At 41.7% G+C, this 15,358-nt stretch overlaps 2 protein-coding genes across 2 annotated transcripts in view; both read right to left on the bottom strand.

Annotated features, from left to right (window-relative positions):
- LOC129744120 (muscarinic acetylcholine receptor DM1) overlaps positions 1-15,358 on the bottom strand; it is a 303,267-nt gene that overhangs the window by 207,601 nt on the left and 80,308 nt on the right. The gene's annotated exons all lie outside the window — the stretch shown is intronic.
- The window catches only part of LOC129742995 (uncharacterized), a 35,277-nt gene that overhangs the window by 6,035 nt on the left and 13,884 nt on the right, over positions 1-15,358 (bottom strand). The gene's annotated exons all lie outside the window — the stretch shown is intronic.

Here is a 15,358-nt window from a genome sequence, read left to right as displayed (position 1 = left end):
GTTTTTTGATGCCAAGTTATACAAATAAAGAGCATAGATTTCTGGCCTATATCGGCCCTTTTGAAAGGAATGCTCGACTGTGCGTGGTATCAGCCTTAGATCGGGTTTTTACCGATGTGCGCTAAATATTACAAAAAGTTAGATTTAGTCAAAGGTTCACAACAATTTAAAAAGGTACTCACGAATGGCACGAACAACTTTAACAACTAAAACTATCGTTAATTTATAAAATATACGCAGAGCGTCACTTGTCTTTCTTGGTTCGTCGCAAATTTTTCACTTCTAACCGTTTTCTGGTTTGACAGTTCGTAGCGTGGCCGTTAGGTCTGTTCAGATGCAGCGACGTCAGGGATGCCAGAACAATGTTGTTATTCCAAATTAAGCTCAGAATCACCGAAAAACGCTTCTAACGGCTTCTAAGTATCCGGTACAACTGTGTTCGATGTTTACTCTTGGGCTCGAACTCGCGGACATCGGCTCAGGAGACAACAGACTTGCCAACTGAGCTATATCACAAGCCCTAGTTGTACAAACTGATAACAGATGGTTGTTTGTAGTATTAAAACCCCAAAAAAAAGTGTAAAAAGAGGCTGACGAAAAGTTGAGGAAAATTGGTTAACGAAAACATCAACGTGAACAAAACTTGACTACGAAAGTAAAAATAATAAGACTAACTGAATTATTGGCGTGCTGACGAAACTGTAGCAAAAATCGAAAAAATATCTTATTTAGTTCAAGACTGGTCCATAAAAGGTCCCGAGGGTTGTCCAAAATACAACTATTGTAGTCCAAAATACCGACCAGAGTAACTATTGAATATACTTTTAGACTTTAATCTTGTTGCATAGCAACAAAGCAGCAAACGGCGAGATGGTTCGATTGAAAAAGCTTTGATCTTCGTAATGAATGGAGAGAGCAGTAAAAATGGTAACATATATGTACATTTAAAAAAAATACTACAAAAAATTCTACTAGCTGATTTTTGAAATTAACAAACGCGAGATGCACAAAAAACATGTTCCAGCATATGGAGCGGGATTTAAAAGGTGAGTCATTGATTTGCAGTTTTATGCATTTAAACCAAGACTGGTAATTTTACATTTCAGTTACCAGTCTGGGCTAAAAAATAAAAATATAAAAAAAAATTGATTTTCCGAAAAATATTCTTACACCAACACCAACAGTGTTGGTATGGATATAAAAAGCGATATAAAATTTATGGTAGATATCACCACGCCAATCCGTCAAATTGGTTTATGTTTTTACGACATCGGAAAATGTAAAACTTTGTAAATCCAAAGGCTGATACGGTAAAAATTTGGTCAATATCAACTTGACGTATTTCTTTCAATTTTGCATTTAAAAAACCTGAACAGCCCTCATTTTGAAGGTGTGTGTGTGTGTGTGTGTAGAATGTTGCTCCTATTTTGATTTTGGAATTCACTCTTCAGTTGTCAAAATGCCGTCCAAGGAAGAAGAGCAGCGTATCAACATTTTGCTCGCGCATCGCGAGAATCCGAGCTACTCGCACGCAAAGCTGGCAAAATCACTAAAAGTTGCCAAATCAACCGTTATAAATGTAATTAAAGTGTTTGGGGAACGTTTGTCGACAACCAGGAAATCTGGATCGGGGGGAAATCAAAAACCGGTAGCCGCTGAGACGACAAAGAGAGTTGCCGGTAGTTTCAAGCAAAACCCTAACCTCTCTCCCCGAGATGCCGCAAATAAGCTGGGTGTATCTTCTACAACCGTGCATCGAGCCGAAAAAGGAGCCGGACTATCGACTTACAAGAAGGTAGAGACTCTAAATCGTGATGATAAACAAAATACGACGGCCAAAGCGCGATCCCGGAGGCTGTACACGACGATGTTGACGAAGTTTGACTGCGTGGTAATGGACGACGAAACCTACGTCAAAGCCGACTACAAGCAGCTTCCGGGACAGGAGTTTTATACGGCAAAAGGAAGGGGAAAGGTAGCAGATATATTCAAGCACATGAAACTGTCAAAGTTCGCGAAGAAATATCTGGTTTGGCAAGCCATCTGTACATGTGGCTTGAAAAGCAGCATTTTCATAGCTTCCGGGACTGTCAACCAAGAAATTTACGTGAAAGAGTGTTTGAATAAACGTCTGCTGCTTTCCTGAAGAAACACGGTTGTTCCGTACTGTTTTGGCCGGATTTGGCATCTTGCCATTACGGTAAAAAAACCATGGAGTGGTACGCCGCCAACAACGTGCAGGTGGTTTCCAAGAACAAGAACCCTCCCACCACGCCAGAGATCCGCCCAATTAAGAAATACTGGGCTATTGTCAAGCGGAACCTAAAGAAGACCAAAAAACTGCTAAGAACGAGCAGCAGTTCAAGGCAAACTGGCTTTCTGCGGCGAAGAAGGTGGGCAAGGTGGCTGTACAAAATCTGATGGCAGGGGTTAAGCGTAAGGCCCAGCAATTCGGATTTGGAAAAGCGGACGCCTAACTGAATATTTTTCCTCAATTTTATACTAATTAAATTTGAAAAAAAAAATTAATTTGATTTTTTAAATAAACGATTTCACCGATTTACACGTGTTTTCCCTTGACCAAATTTTGACCGTATCACCCTTTATTGCTCGAATTTTTAAATTTCTATAAGAATAAAACATTTTAAAAAAGTATTACAATATGAGAAACTATGTCATCTACACTATTTTTATCATTAAATGATAACTTTATTACATTATATTAAATTCAAAATTAAATAAGGGTTGTGGTATAAACCCTATCTCTATCTCTGGGTTCCACGATATTTTTGAGTCTAGTATTATTCCTAAATATTTCACTTATAATTTGAAGTTTAGCAATTCCCCGTCTACTGTTAAAGATTTCAGTGCAATTTTTGTCTCAAAAAATTATTACAGTAGTTTGGAAAGGGTTTATGTTAAGTCCAAATTCCTTGCACCAGAATAATGTATAGTTAGTTGCAGATGGCATTCTTTTAGACAACACATTCTCATGTTTTATTGAACTTTAATAACTACGTCATCCGCGAAGCCAATAATTTCGAACCTCATAGATTCAAGTTTGTTCAGGAGGTCGTCTTTGTTTATCATACAATCTTAAAGGATAATTTATTCAAATAAATTATGTTTAGGTCTGCTTACATACAACATCCATAGATGATGGAAACTCAATTCACCATAGTATTATCTCTATGATAGTATGTTGAACATCTTTCGGATTTCCTTTCCTCGACCATGACAGCATAGGATGCATGTTTCATACCAAGAGCAACACAGAGAGACATAGAGTTATCAGACGAAAAAGAAACTAAACTAAAAACTTCCACAGCCATCATCCTCATCCATGTCTCATAGTGTCGTTTGGTACGTCGCAGCTATAAACAAAGGTATTACCGTTTTCCAGCTCAACACTCGGGCCGCTATGACTTTGAGTGGAAAAACAAACAAAACACCAACAAATGACAGCTGATCGACACTGCAATATGGCGATTGGTTGTGAGTTTGTTTATGTGAGCTACTTGTGTGTTTGTGTGAGTGTTCTGTCCGTATGCATAAATGAACTGTTTGGTGCTACCAAACTTTCACCAAACCTTGTAACGTTCGTTCAGTGCAATCATGTCTCTGGCAAGGGTAGAGATAGCTACTACGGAGGTGCTTGAACAGCATTAGTTAGTCGCTAACATAAATCCAGGACACCACCGAACCGGTAAAAGTGAGAACAAACAAATTGAAACCACCGGAGAAATGGTTGAGGGAACAAAAAAAACTTTCCTCTCTGGAGCCACCATACTGGGTTCGGAGGGGAACAATTCTGTTCACTTTTACAAACATACGTGGATCTGCCACCGAAGATTTTCTGGAATAATTTAAAGAAGTTTGGAATGACCAAATCTCAATCTAATGCTGCTGTAGCTAACTTTTCCGCAACTGAGATCAACAACTATTTTACCTCCAATTTTACCAACACTACTTCGCAACTGTTACATTATCCGAATGACAGGTATGGTTTTAAATTTAAATATTTTGAAGATTATGAAATCATAAACGCGATAAATTCAATTAAATCAAATGCGGTTGGAATGGATGATATTCCAATTAAACTTATAAAGATTTTACTACCTTACATTTTACCAGCCTTGAAACATATTTTTGATTCAATTGTGAAAACTTCTAAGTTTCCTATTCAATGGAAAAAGTCCAAAGTTATCCCAATTCCAAAAAAGGCTAAATCCCATGAATTATCTAACCTAAGACCAATCAGTATATTGAGTGCTACTTCAAAAATATTTGAAAAATTAACAAAACATCAAATCACCGAATACCTAAATCATAATAATATGCTATTTGAATTTCAATCCGGATTTCGATCTTCTCACAGCACAGAAACTGCTCTCATGAAGGTGCATAATGATATCGCGCTAACTTTGGATAAAAAAGGAATTGCTACATTATTGATGATTGATTTCGCTAAAGCTTTTGATCGTGTTTCACACAATCAATTAATTAATAAACTGATTGCCAAATATAACTTCTCTGGTTCAGCCGTAAAAATGGTTCAGTCGTACCTTCAAGGACGTTCTCAAGCAGTTTTTTCTAACGGTTGCCTTTCTGAATTTACTTCCATTGGCTCCGGGGTTCCTCAAGGGTCAATTCTTGGGCCCTTGTTTTTCTCTCTTTTCATTAATGACCTTCCAACAGTCCTTAAACACTGCTCAATTCACCTTTTTGCAGATGATGTTCAAATATATCTTTGCCAGAAAAATAATATAGATCTCAATGAATTTCTTAACAAAATAAATGAAGATCTTGCAAAAATTAATGAATGGTCTGGTTCTAACCTCCTACCCATAAATCCATCCAAAACAAAGGCTCTGTTCTTTGGAAGACAGTTACCCTTCTCGAATTTACCACAATTAGTTCTCAACAATTCGGTAATTCAGTTCGTCGACTATGCTGAAAACCTCGGTATAATTTTTGATCGGGATCTCTCCTGGAACCGACAAATAAATGCTCAATGCAGCAAAATTTATGGTTCGATAAAGAGGCTAAATTTAACAACAAATCACCTGGACGTTAATACTAAACTTAAACTGTTCAAGACTTACGTTTTTCCTTTATTTATTTATGGTGATTTTCTGTATTCTAATGCTTCTGAACGATCTGTAAACAGATTACGCATAGCCCTCAATTCCTGTGTACGATATGTTTTCAAATTATCGCGATTCTCTCGAGTATCACATCTACAAAAACTTCTCATCGGTAGTTCATTTGAAAATTTTTATAAGTATCGCTCTTGTGTAGTAATGCATAGAATCTTAAAAACTGGTTCACCAAATTATTTAAAAACTTTGCTCACGCCACTAAGAAACTCGCGAACTGGCAATATCTTGATCCCTTCACATAGTTCGTCTTACTATGGTCGAACATTCTTTGTCAGAGGCACTGTCAATTGGAATAATCTTCCCATCGATTTAAAAATCATAAATAATAAATCGGAGTTTAAGAAGAGGTTGCTTGAAGAATTCATGGAGTAAAACGACATAGTTAGATAAATGATACTAGAACAAACAGACGGAACGATTAATCATTAGTTATTAAGAAGAAGAAATTGAAATGAAATATTTATGCCAGATTGTAACAAATTAAAAGATTGTCATCTTACGTTACAAGAATAAACATTATAAATAAATAAATAAATAAATAAATACGTATACATCAATGTATGTAAGATGGGGAGAGTTCAAATTCTTAAAATAAACACTCAAGAAGCACTGCTGATTTTTTATAATACTTCATGGAGAGATCACAGATCAAAACTCAACATTAGGTTTATTTATATGGATTTGGATTAAATATTAAAAAAAAACAAAACCTTCAATTTCATATATTTTTGGTTCATTCTAATGTTACAAAACGAATGAGTAAATCTCGTTACCCGTAGAGCACTCCACTAACATGGGAACCACTCGAATAATGGGGTTGCACTTGGCTACATTTGTAAAGCAAAAAATCCTGCTCCTTTCTCCAACCCATCCTCCCACTGCCAGAATAAGCGGTCGGACAAGAGAGCCTATTTCCGGCATGCACGAAATGGATTCTACTCCTTCGGAAACCCCCCGTTTCCTTTGCTTCCACTCTCTAAAACAACCATCCGGCCTGAAACTGAAAAACCCAAACCCAAACCCAACAAACGGGCTAGCAAACGAACCGACACGGAATGGATATTATGTTACCGACTGTTGTAAGCAAATGTCATGCTGTATCCGGACTGATAAAGACTTTTCAACATCCCCGGCACATGTGTCTGGCTTTTCCTGAAACAGAGAGAGAAAGCGAGTCTTTTTTTTTGTCATCCTGCCTTCTTGCATCAGAAGTCGAGCTGTTACGAGATGAAGTGCTGCTCTGTGTGAATCTTTTCTCCATACCCATCAAATGCTAGGTAAATGAGTTGAAAATATTTGTTCCCGGCCTTGTACGATGCAGAAACGGTTATTTTACGCCTTCTTATGAGAAATTTTTGATCAAATGCATCCAAGATTTGATATTGATTTGCAAATAATATAGGCCTGTATATAGATATAATATAATATAAGCCTAAATAATAATATAGGTACGATTTCAACAATTGAAAACTTCTGTTTGTTTTTCGCCGTTCGAAACAACTTTGCGGACTTTTCAAACGATATTGAAAATAACAGCAGACAGAAAAGTGAGTTAATACATTTTGGAATAGTTCACTAGCAATGCTCAAGATTATTTATATTAAAATATACTTCCAGTTCGCTTGAGAAAGACCGCAAAAAATTTTCGAAACGTCGGGTATTTCAAATAGTTTTTTAATTGAAATTTCAGACCGTAAAAAGCCAAAAATTATAATTTAAAAATATTTTTTATTGTTAGTTCTCAAATTTGAGTGCGTGAGGCATTAGGAGTTTTTAGAATCTTTGGGCCATAAAAGCATAAAAGTTCTTCGGGAACATGTATCTATGAACTATTGGAAGATCTTTAAACAGTCGTTAAGTATGTCAACTTTCGGCAATCTAGGTTTTAATAGTTCTTAGATAGGGAACAGGTCTCAAAATCAATGTCGGAAAGACCAAGTCGATGGAGATCAATACAGAAAATCGTTCCAATTTCGTGGTAGCTAGACAACAGGTTGAGACAGTGGAGTGCTTCCAGTATCTTGGTAGCCAGATTACGCCTGATGGTGGTACCAAGAAGGACATCGAACCCCGGATCAGAAAAGCCCGATTTGCGTTTGCGAGTCTCCGAAACATCTGGCGGTCACGCCAGATCTCTCTACGAACTAAGATCCGAATCTTCAACTCAAACGTCAAATCCGTATTGCTGTACGGGTGTGAATCTTGGTGCACATATGCGGTAACGACGCGAAAACTGCAAGTTTTTGTGAATCGCTGCCTGCGGAACATCATCCGCGCTTAGTGGCCTGGCAACTGGATCTCAAACGTTGAACTTCATCGCCGGTGTCATCAAAAGGCGCTAGAAATCGAGATTCGGGAACGCAAGTGGAGATGGATTGGGCACACGCTGCGAAGAGATGAAAACGAGATTTGCAGAGAGGCGCTTGACTGGAATCCAGATGGGCATCGAAGAAGAGGCAGGCCCAAAAGCTCGTGGCGTCGAAGTCTAGCCGCTGAAATCCGCACAGTTGACGAGAACCTTGGCTGGCAGCAAGTAAAGACGCTGGCTCCGGATCGCCAGCAGTGGAGATCTTTTATCTCAGCCCTATGCGCCGGTCAATCGGCGCTGGACCCTTAGAATCATTTTAGATTTAGATAGGAAAGGTCCGTAGGTCGTAACGGAAGAGATCTTAAGTTTATTTGAAATCAGAAATAAAAGATTTTATTTACATTGGTCATCTAAAATGAGTCAACTTTTATATACCCACGTGACTCCCTGCACTCTGATGTTTGCCTGAAACCTCTAACCGTATTTCTACCCCGAATAAACTTCATTTCCTAACTACTCCAGGAGTTTTGATTATCCTGACTGAACTCACGCCTGTCAACTGTTATTTAAGACACATCGTTGACAGGTTTTACTTTACGATTCGAATGATTTTGAATAAAAACGCTCTGGTCTTAGGGACTGAGAAATATTCAAGTTTTATGATTTTTTTGGATCGTAAAGGTCTTTTCGTCATCTGTAGGCCGTAGTAATTTTAAATGCGTTTGGCCTTTGGACTTTTGGTAGGTCTGTACTCTTTTAGTTTGTCTGTTAGGGACAAAGGAATAAGTGATCTTGATGTCCATGGGTGTCCACAATGAAATTGCCACACTATGAAATTTAGGGATGAATCATCCCAGAGGAAAATCCCGTATAAAAAAAACACTATGAAATTGCTCTAACTTTTTAACCGTAGAGTAGAATTTAATTAACATTTGGGTGGATTTAGTTCATAATGCAGTGTTCACATCCTGCAAGTTTCAAAGTTCTGTGATCAAAACTCGCGGAAATTAAGTCAAAAGAACAGCTCGTTCGTGATAAAATCTTGCGCATTCATCACGAGACCAAGGATCTCTCGCATCGTTCCATCGCGAATACTTTGGGAATCGCGAACTCCACGGTGTCGCGAGTGATCAAGCGGTTCGAAGAACGACTGACCACCGATCGGATGTCCAGAAGGCTAGTGAACGGTAGACAATGTGCAACTCGAGACCCCATACACCCAACCTTCGGGTAGTGGTCATATCACCTCTTGTCTGCAACTCCGATTCTCTACCACCCCGTGGTGCTACAGTGAGCGAAATAAGAATAGCACCACTATGTGTTTTGCTTGTTAAAATATGAATGTTTGAAAATCACCAAAATTTTCTTCTATAAATTGTTTTGAATTGTTTAACGGATAAATCAAGCATAAGTTTACTTTTTTTGGATGTTGCAATTGGCGTAGAGGACCAAAACTATGGAAAAAGGGTGCGAAATAAGAATAGAACCACTTGTGTTTTTTCAACAAAAACAAGATTATTTCTAAAAATATACTGTGTAAAAGTGAATAATAATGCTTCTACGAATTATTTGAATAGTTTACTGCATTTTAAGAAGTTTTCTAGAATTACAAAGATTTTCGAAGGTTTTAAATTAGTGTTTTAAGAGACGCTTTTCTAGAACTAAGGAATTTGATATTTGAGCTGTAATTCTTTACCAAACTACTTACTTTCTTCATTAAATGATGATAAGTTTTAATCGCCGATAAATTTATTAATTTAATATGTTCATTGACACGTGCGGCGAGATGAAACGCTAGGTAGAAGAATTTGTAAAGGCATGAAGAATAGGCGGATAGGCAAGCATCAGATGAGCTTCGTAGGATAAAGTTTGGATAGGTGTTGAAACTGTAAGTCTAGGGCATTTTTATTGGAAAGCATGAAAGTGTGGTGGTACGCCTTTGCCGTACAACAGACTACTCTGTATAGGAAGCGTGATCGACTTTTGATCAACACATTCCTAAACACAGCAGGCCAGTTGGACTGTGTACTGTCAATACACAGTCAGGCCTGACTGTGTATTGACAGTACACAGTCCAACTGGCCTGCTGTGTTTAGGAATGTGTTGACCCCGGTGGATGCAGACTGAGTTAGGGGGCTTCGTACGCGTCTGTTCTCCATGTCAGAGGCGGCGTGCGGAGTGCAATAACGTCCTGGTGGTGTTCGAGACCCAAAACAGCAACATCACGACGGTCCTCCTGCGAGATAGTGGGGTTAGCTGCCCCTTTTGTAGTGACTACAAAAAACATAAGCAACGAACAACGAACAACAAATTTCGGATGGAAATCGGCAAAGACCCACGCGACGAAAAGGGACTAGCGATTGGAAACTTGGAACATGGAACTGCCGATCTCTAAATTTTGTGGGCAGTACCCACGTGCTCTCCAACAAATTGAAGAGCCGCAAATTCGACATCGTAGCGCTGCAGGAGGTATGCTGGAAGGGCTCCACGGTACGAACGTACCCAAATGGTCGTGCCATAGTGCCATCTACCAGAGCTGCGGCAGCACACACGAGCTTGGAACAGCTTTTATAGTGATGGGAAAGATGCAAAAGCGCGTGATCGGGTGGTGGCCGATCAACTCACGAATGTGCCGGTTGAAAATCAAGGGCCGGTTCTTCAACATCAGCATCATCAACGTGCACAGCCCTCACCTCGGAAGTACCGGTGACGACAAAGACGAATTTTACGCGCAGCTGGAGCGTGAATACGACCGTTGCCTAAAACATGATATCAAGATCGTCATCGGGGATTTCAACGCTCAGGTCGGCCAGGAGGAGGAATTTAAACCAACAATTGGAAGGTTCAGTGCGCACCAGCTGACCAACGAAAACGACCCCAGACTTATTGATTTTGCTGCCTCCAAACGAATGGCCGTACGTAGTACCTTTTTCCAGCACCGCCTCCCACACAAGTACACCTGGAGATCACCGTACCAAACGCAATCACAGATCAACCACGTTTTGATTGACAGCCGGCACTTCTCGGACATTATCGACGTCAGATCATGTCGAGGCGCCAACATCAAGTCAGATCACTATCTGGTGATGGTGAAGATGCGCCCAAAACTCTCCGTAGTGAACTACACACGAAACCAGCGCCCGCCTCGGTTAAATATCGCACGACTGAAGCAACCTGAGGTCGTGGCAGACTACGCGCAATCGGTCGAAGCAGCGCTGCCGGCAGAGGGCGAGCTTGACGAAGCCTCTCTCGTGGACTGTTGGGATACCATCAAGACAGCTATCAACAGTGCTGCGGAGAACGTCATCGGTTATGTGGAGCGAACTCGACGGAACGACTGGTTCGACGAAGAGTGTAGGATGGTGATGGACGAAGAGAATGCCGTGCGGGCGGCAGTAGTGCAAAGAGGCACCCGTCGAAATGTGGAAAATCACCGACAGCGGAAGAGGCAGCGAGTTCGAATTTCCAGGAAAAAAAGCGCCACCTGGAGGAGGAGGAGCTCGAGGGGCTGGAGCAGCTGCATCGTTCCTAAGAAACACGAAAGTTCTATCAGAAACTTAACGCATCCCGCAAAGGCTTCGTGCCGCAAGCCGAAATGTGCCGGGATAAGGACAGGGGCATCCTGATGGACAATCGTGAGGTGATCAAAAGGTGGAAGCAGGACTTCGATGAACACCTGAACGGCGCACATGCAGGAGATCAAGACGGTGGGGGAAGGTACATCGCCGGCGTAGCCAACGACGTAGAGGAGCCACTCCCAACGATGAGTGAAGTTAAGGAAGCCATTCGCCAGCTGAATAGAAACAAGTCGGCTGGGAAAGATGGTATCGCAGCTGAACTCATCGAAATGGGCCCGAGCAAGTTGGACGATTGCCTACACCGGTTGATAGTCCGGATCTGGGACATAGAACAGCTACCGGAGGAGTGGAAGGAGGGGGTAATACGCCCCATCTACAAGAAGGGCGACAAATTGGACTGTGAGAACTACCGAGCCATCACTGTCCTCAATGCCGCCTACAAAGTGTTGTCCCGAATCCTACTCCGCCGCCCAACGCCACAAGCAAACAGATTCGTGGGAAATCATCAGGCCGGCTTCATGGAGGGACGGTCAACGACGGACCAGCTATTCACATTACGGCAATTCCTCCAAAAATGCCGGGAACACCAAGTCCCTACGCACCATCTATTCATCAACTTCAAAGCCGCATACGACACGATCGACCGTAACGAGCTATGGAAAACCATGAACTAGAACGGCTTTTCCGGGAAGCTGATCAGACTGATCAAGGCGACGAATGGAACGCAGTGCTGTGTGCATATTTCGGGTGAATTGTCGAGTTCATTCGAATCGCGCAGGGGGCTTCGACAAGGTGATGGTCTATCCTGCATGATGTTCAACGCTAGAAGGTGTTATTCGACGAGCAGTGGGCGAAATGCGGGGCACGATTTTCAACAGATCCAGTCAACTTATCTGCTTTGCCGATGACATTGATATAGTCGGCAGATCATCTGCGGCGGTGGAGTAGATCTACCGCAAGCTGAAACGCGAAGCAGGAAGGATTGGGTTGATGATTTATACCACAGAGAACAGACGTACAAGCTCGAACAAAAAATCTTTAAAAAAGTGTGTAAAATTTCAAATGCTGACGCCCCAAAAATACGTTGAAAATTGACTTGAAACAGTGTCATCTGTTGCGCCGTTCAAAAGTTACAAATCAAATTTTCACAGTTCTCTTTGGTGTATTTGGAAACATCTGGTGACTAAGCTAAAAAGGAAAAATTGGTTAAATGTTCGTTGGAAATTTTACACAAGTTTCGTGAAATAGCTTGTACGTCTGTTCTCTGTGTTTATACGTCCAAGTCGAAGTACATGCTGGCCTGCGGATCCGAGACCGACCGAACCCGCTTGTCCAGTAATAACAAGGTCACGATCGACGGCGACGAGCTGGAGATAGTCGAAGACTTTGTCTATCTCGGCTCACTGTTGACCGCAGGCAATGACACCAGCCGTGAGATCCGGAGGCGAATTATCAGCGGAAGTCGTGCTTACTATGGACTCCACAAGCAACTGGGGTCGTGAAGACTTAGCCCTCGCACGAAGTGTAACCTGTATATGACGCTCATTAGACCGGTTGTTCTCTACGGGCACGAGACATGGATATTGCTCGAGGAGGACCTGCGTACACTCGGAGTTTTCGAGCGACGAGTGTTAAGAACCACTTTTGGAGAACGGAGTGTGGAGGCGAAGGATGAACCACGAACTCGCGCGACTCTATGGCGAACCCAGTATCCAGAAGGTGGTGAAAGCTGGCCGGATACGCTGGGCAGGACATGTTGCGAGAATACCGGACGACTGTCCTGCAAAACAGGTGTTCGCTACGAATCTGGTAGGAACAAGACGAGCGGGAGCGCAACGAGCGAGGTGGTTAGACCAAGTGGAGCGTGATCTGGCGAACGTGGGGTGCCCGAGAAATTGAAGAACGGTTGCCATGGACCGAGTGAATTTTAGGAATTATGTTCGTTAAGTTATGTCTTGAGATGGAACACTATATATCTACACACACACGGATGCCCAGAAGTGAAGGGAAAAGTATTCCGTACAACACCAAATATCACAAACGCGTAGTTGGGGCCTCAACCGAAACCCGAAAGCCCGGATGTGGCTAAAGAGCTGCACCCAAGACGGAGTTTTGTCCAGAAGGCCAAAACTAAGGCTGGGTTTCGAACGTTCAAGGTACAAAAGGCCCCTAATCGTGACGAGAAGCAGAACAAGTCCGCCAAAACCCGTGCCAGGAAGTTGTACCTCAACATGCTGACGAAAGTGCTGCATCATGGACGACGAAACATATGTGAAAGCCGACTTCAAACAGATCCCTGGCAACCTGTTTTTCACGGCCAAGGATAAGTTCAGCGTTCCGGAGCATGTCCGCACTCAGAAGATGTCCAAATTTGCAAATAAATTCCTGATTTGGCAAGCCATCTGCACTTGCGGGAAGCGGAGTGCACCTTTCGTGACCCAGGACACGATGTACATGAAGGAGGCACTATCCAGAGGCGACTGCTTCCTCTCCTCAAGGCCCACAACGTCCCAACAATCTTCTGGCCGGATTTGGCCTCAGCCACTACTCCAATGACGTGCTTAAGTGGTATGCGGACAATCAGGTCAATTTCGTGCCAAAATATGTTCAACCCTCCCAACACTTTGGAGCTCCGCCCCATCGAGAAGTTTTGGGCGATTATGAGGCAGCACCTTTTTTAAACGACCTAAAGTAGTGAAGACAGTCGAGGAACTGAAGAAAGTATGGGTTTACATGCAAAAAACGGTTGATTCACAGGTTGTGCAGAATCTTATTGCTGGGGTTAAGGCCAAGTTGCGGGTATTTGTATATGGACTGGACTCTTGGTCGTGTTTTCTACAAAGCCCTCCAAGGTGTCCGGTCTCTCTAGGCTAAGCATCTTTAAAGACCAAATGTCGTTACAGAATCCCAAGAATCTTTTTAGATCAAAGATCCCTCATGGCTTGGAATTCTTCTAAGCCGAAATTCTTCATAAACCAAGTTCTTTCTAGACCAAGGGATTTTTATTCATTTTAGTAAAGGTGTCTTTTTCAGTCGAGCATTTTTCTATGTCGAGGTTCATTCAAGATTGAGTGTTTTTCTAAACCACAGATCTACTAAGAACTTTTCTAATCCGAATGTCTTTATATGCCGAGGAATATAATCAAGGATCTTAAAAGACCAAGGGTTTTTCTAGAGCCAGTGTCTTTTGAAGCCTGGGGCATTTCTAGGTCTAGGGGTTTTAAGGCTGATTTTTCTTCAAGGCTAATTTTTTTTTGGCTAGGTGTCTTTCTAGGCCTTAACATGTCGATTTTTTTGTAGGAAGAGAACCTTCCTAGTCCGAGGTTCTTTATTGGCCGAGGGTTATTCTAAGCCGTTGTATGTTCAGGTTTGGGTCTCTCTGAGCTTTGAATTCTTCTGAGCCAAGTCTCGGTTGTGATACTTTTAAGGCTGAAAAGTTTTCCGGGGGTTTACAAAGCAAGCGGTCTCTCTTAGCTAGAATTTTTCTAGGCCTGATGCCTTTTTAGGTCGGGGTATCAATGTGATTAATTATATTTCTAAGCTGCAATTTAACATTACTGAGAGTCTTTCGAGGATTCTGTGGTTTTTCAAGGTCGGCCGTCTTCTCAAACGTATATCCAAGCCGAGGGTCTTCCTAGACCGAAGATCTAACTGGACCGAGAATCTTTATAAACCGAAAGTCTCTCTCAGCCAAGAGGCTTTCAATGACGAGAATATCTAAAAATAAGGATATGGGTCTTTCTAGGCTTAGGGTCGTTACAGGTCAAAAGTCTTTTTAAGCTTCGAGTCTTTTAAAACCGAAGGTCGTTCAGTGACAAGGAGCTTACAATGCAAAAAGTATTCCTAGACCTTGCTTATGTCTGAGCCAAGAGTCTTTCTAGGCAAAGAGTCTTTCCCGAGTTTTTTTTCCGAGACCAAAGCTGCTTCTAAACTTAGCAGCTTTCGAGGCCGAGAATCTATCTACATCGAGGGTCTTACTAGGGCCAGAGTCTTTCAAGTCTAAGGGTCTATCTAAGCCGAATTTCTTTCTGATTCTAGTTTTGTTCTAAACCGAGGGTCTTTTTTGGACTTGTCGATCTTCCTAGGCAATGGGTTACTTAATTGAGGATGTTCAAAGCTATTTTTTGTCGTATGGTTTTTTATGGCATCGTCTAAAATGATGTCTAAAATGTCTTTTTCGGCCGAGGGTTTCCAGGCCAAAAGACATGCTAAATGTCTTTAGGCAAAGGGTCTTCATGGTGAGGGAGGGTCTCAACCCAAGGAATAATGAGCTTAAGACAGATCCCTCTCTAGTAAAGCAATCAAGCGGC

The sequence above is a fragment of the Uranotaenia lowii genome, chromosome 2, assembly GCF_029784155.1.
Source record: "Uranotaenia lowii strain MFRU-FL chromosome 2, ASM2978415v1, whole genome shotgun sequence".
Classification (NCBI taxonomy): domain Eukaryota; kingdom Metazoa; phylum Arthropoda; class Insecta; order Diptera; family Culicidae; genus Uranotaenia; species Uranotaenia lowii.
This window is presented reverse-complemented; position numbering and strand designations above follow the sequence as displayed.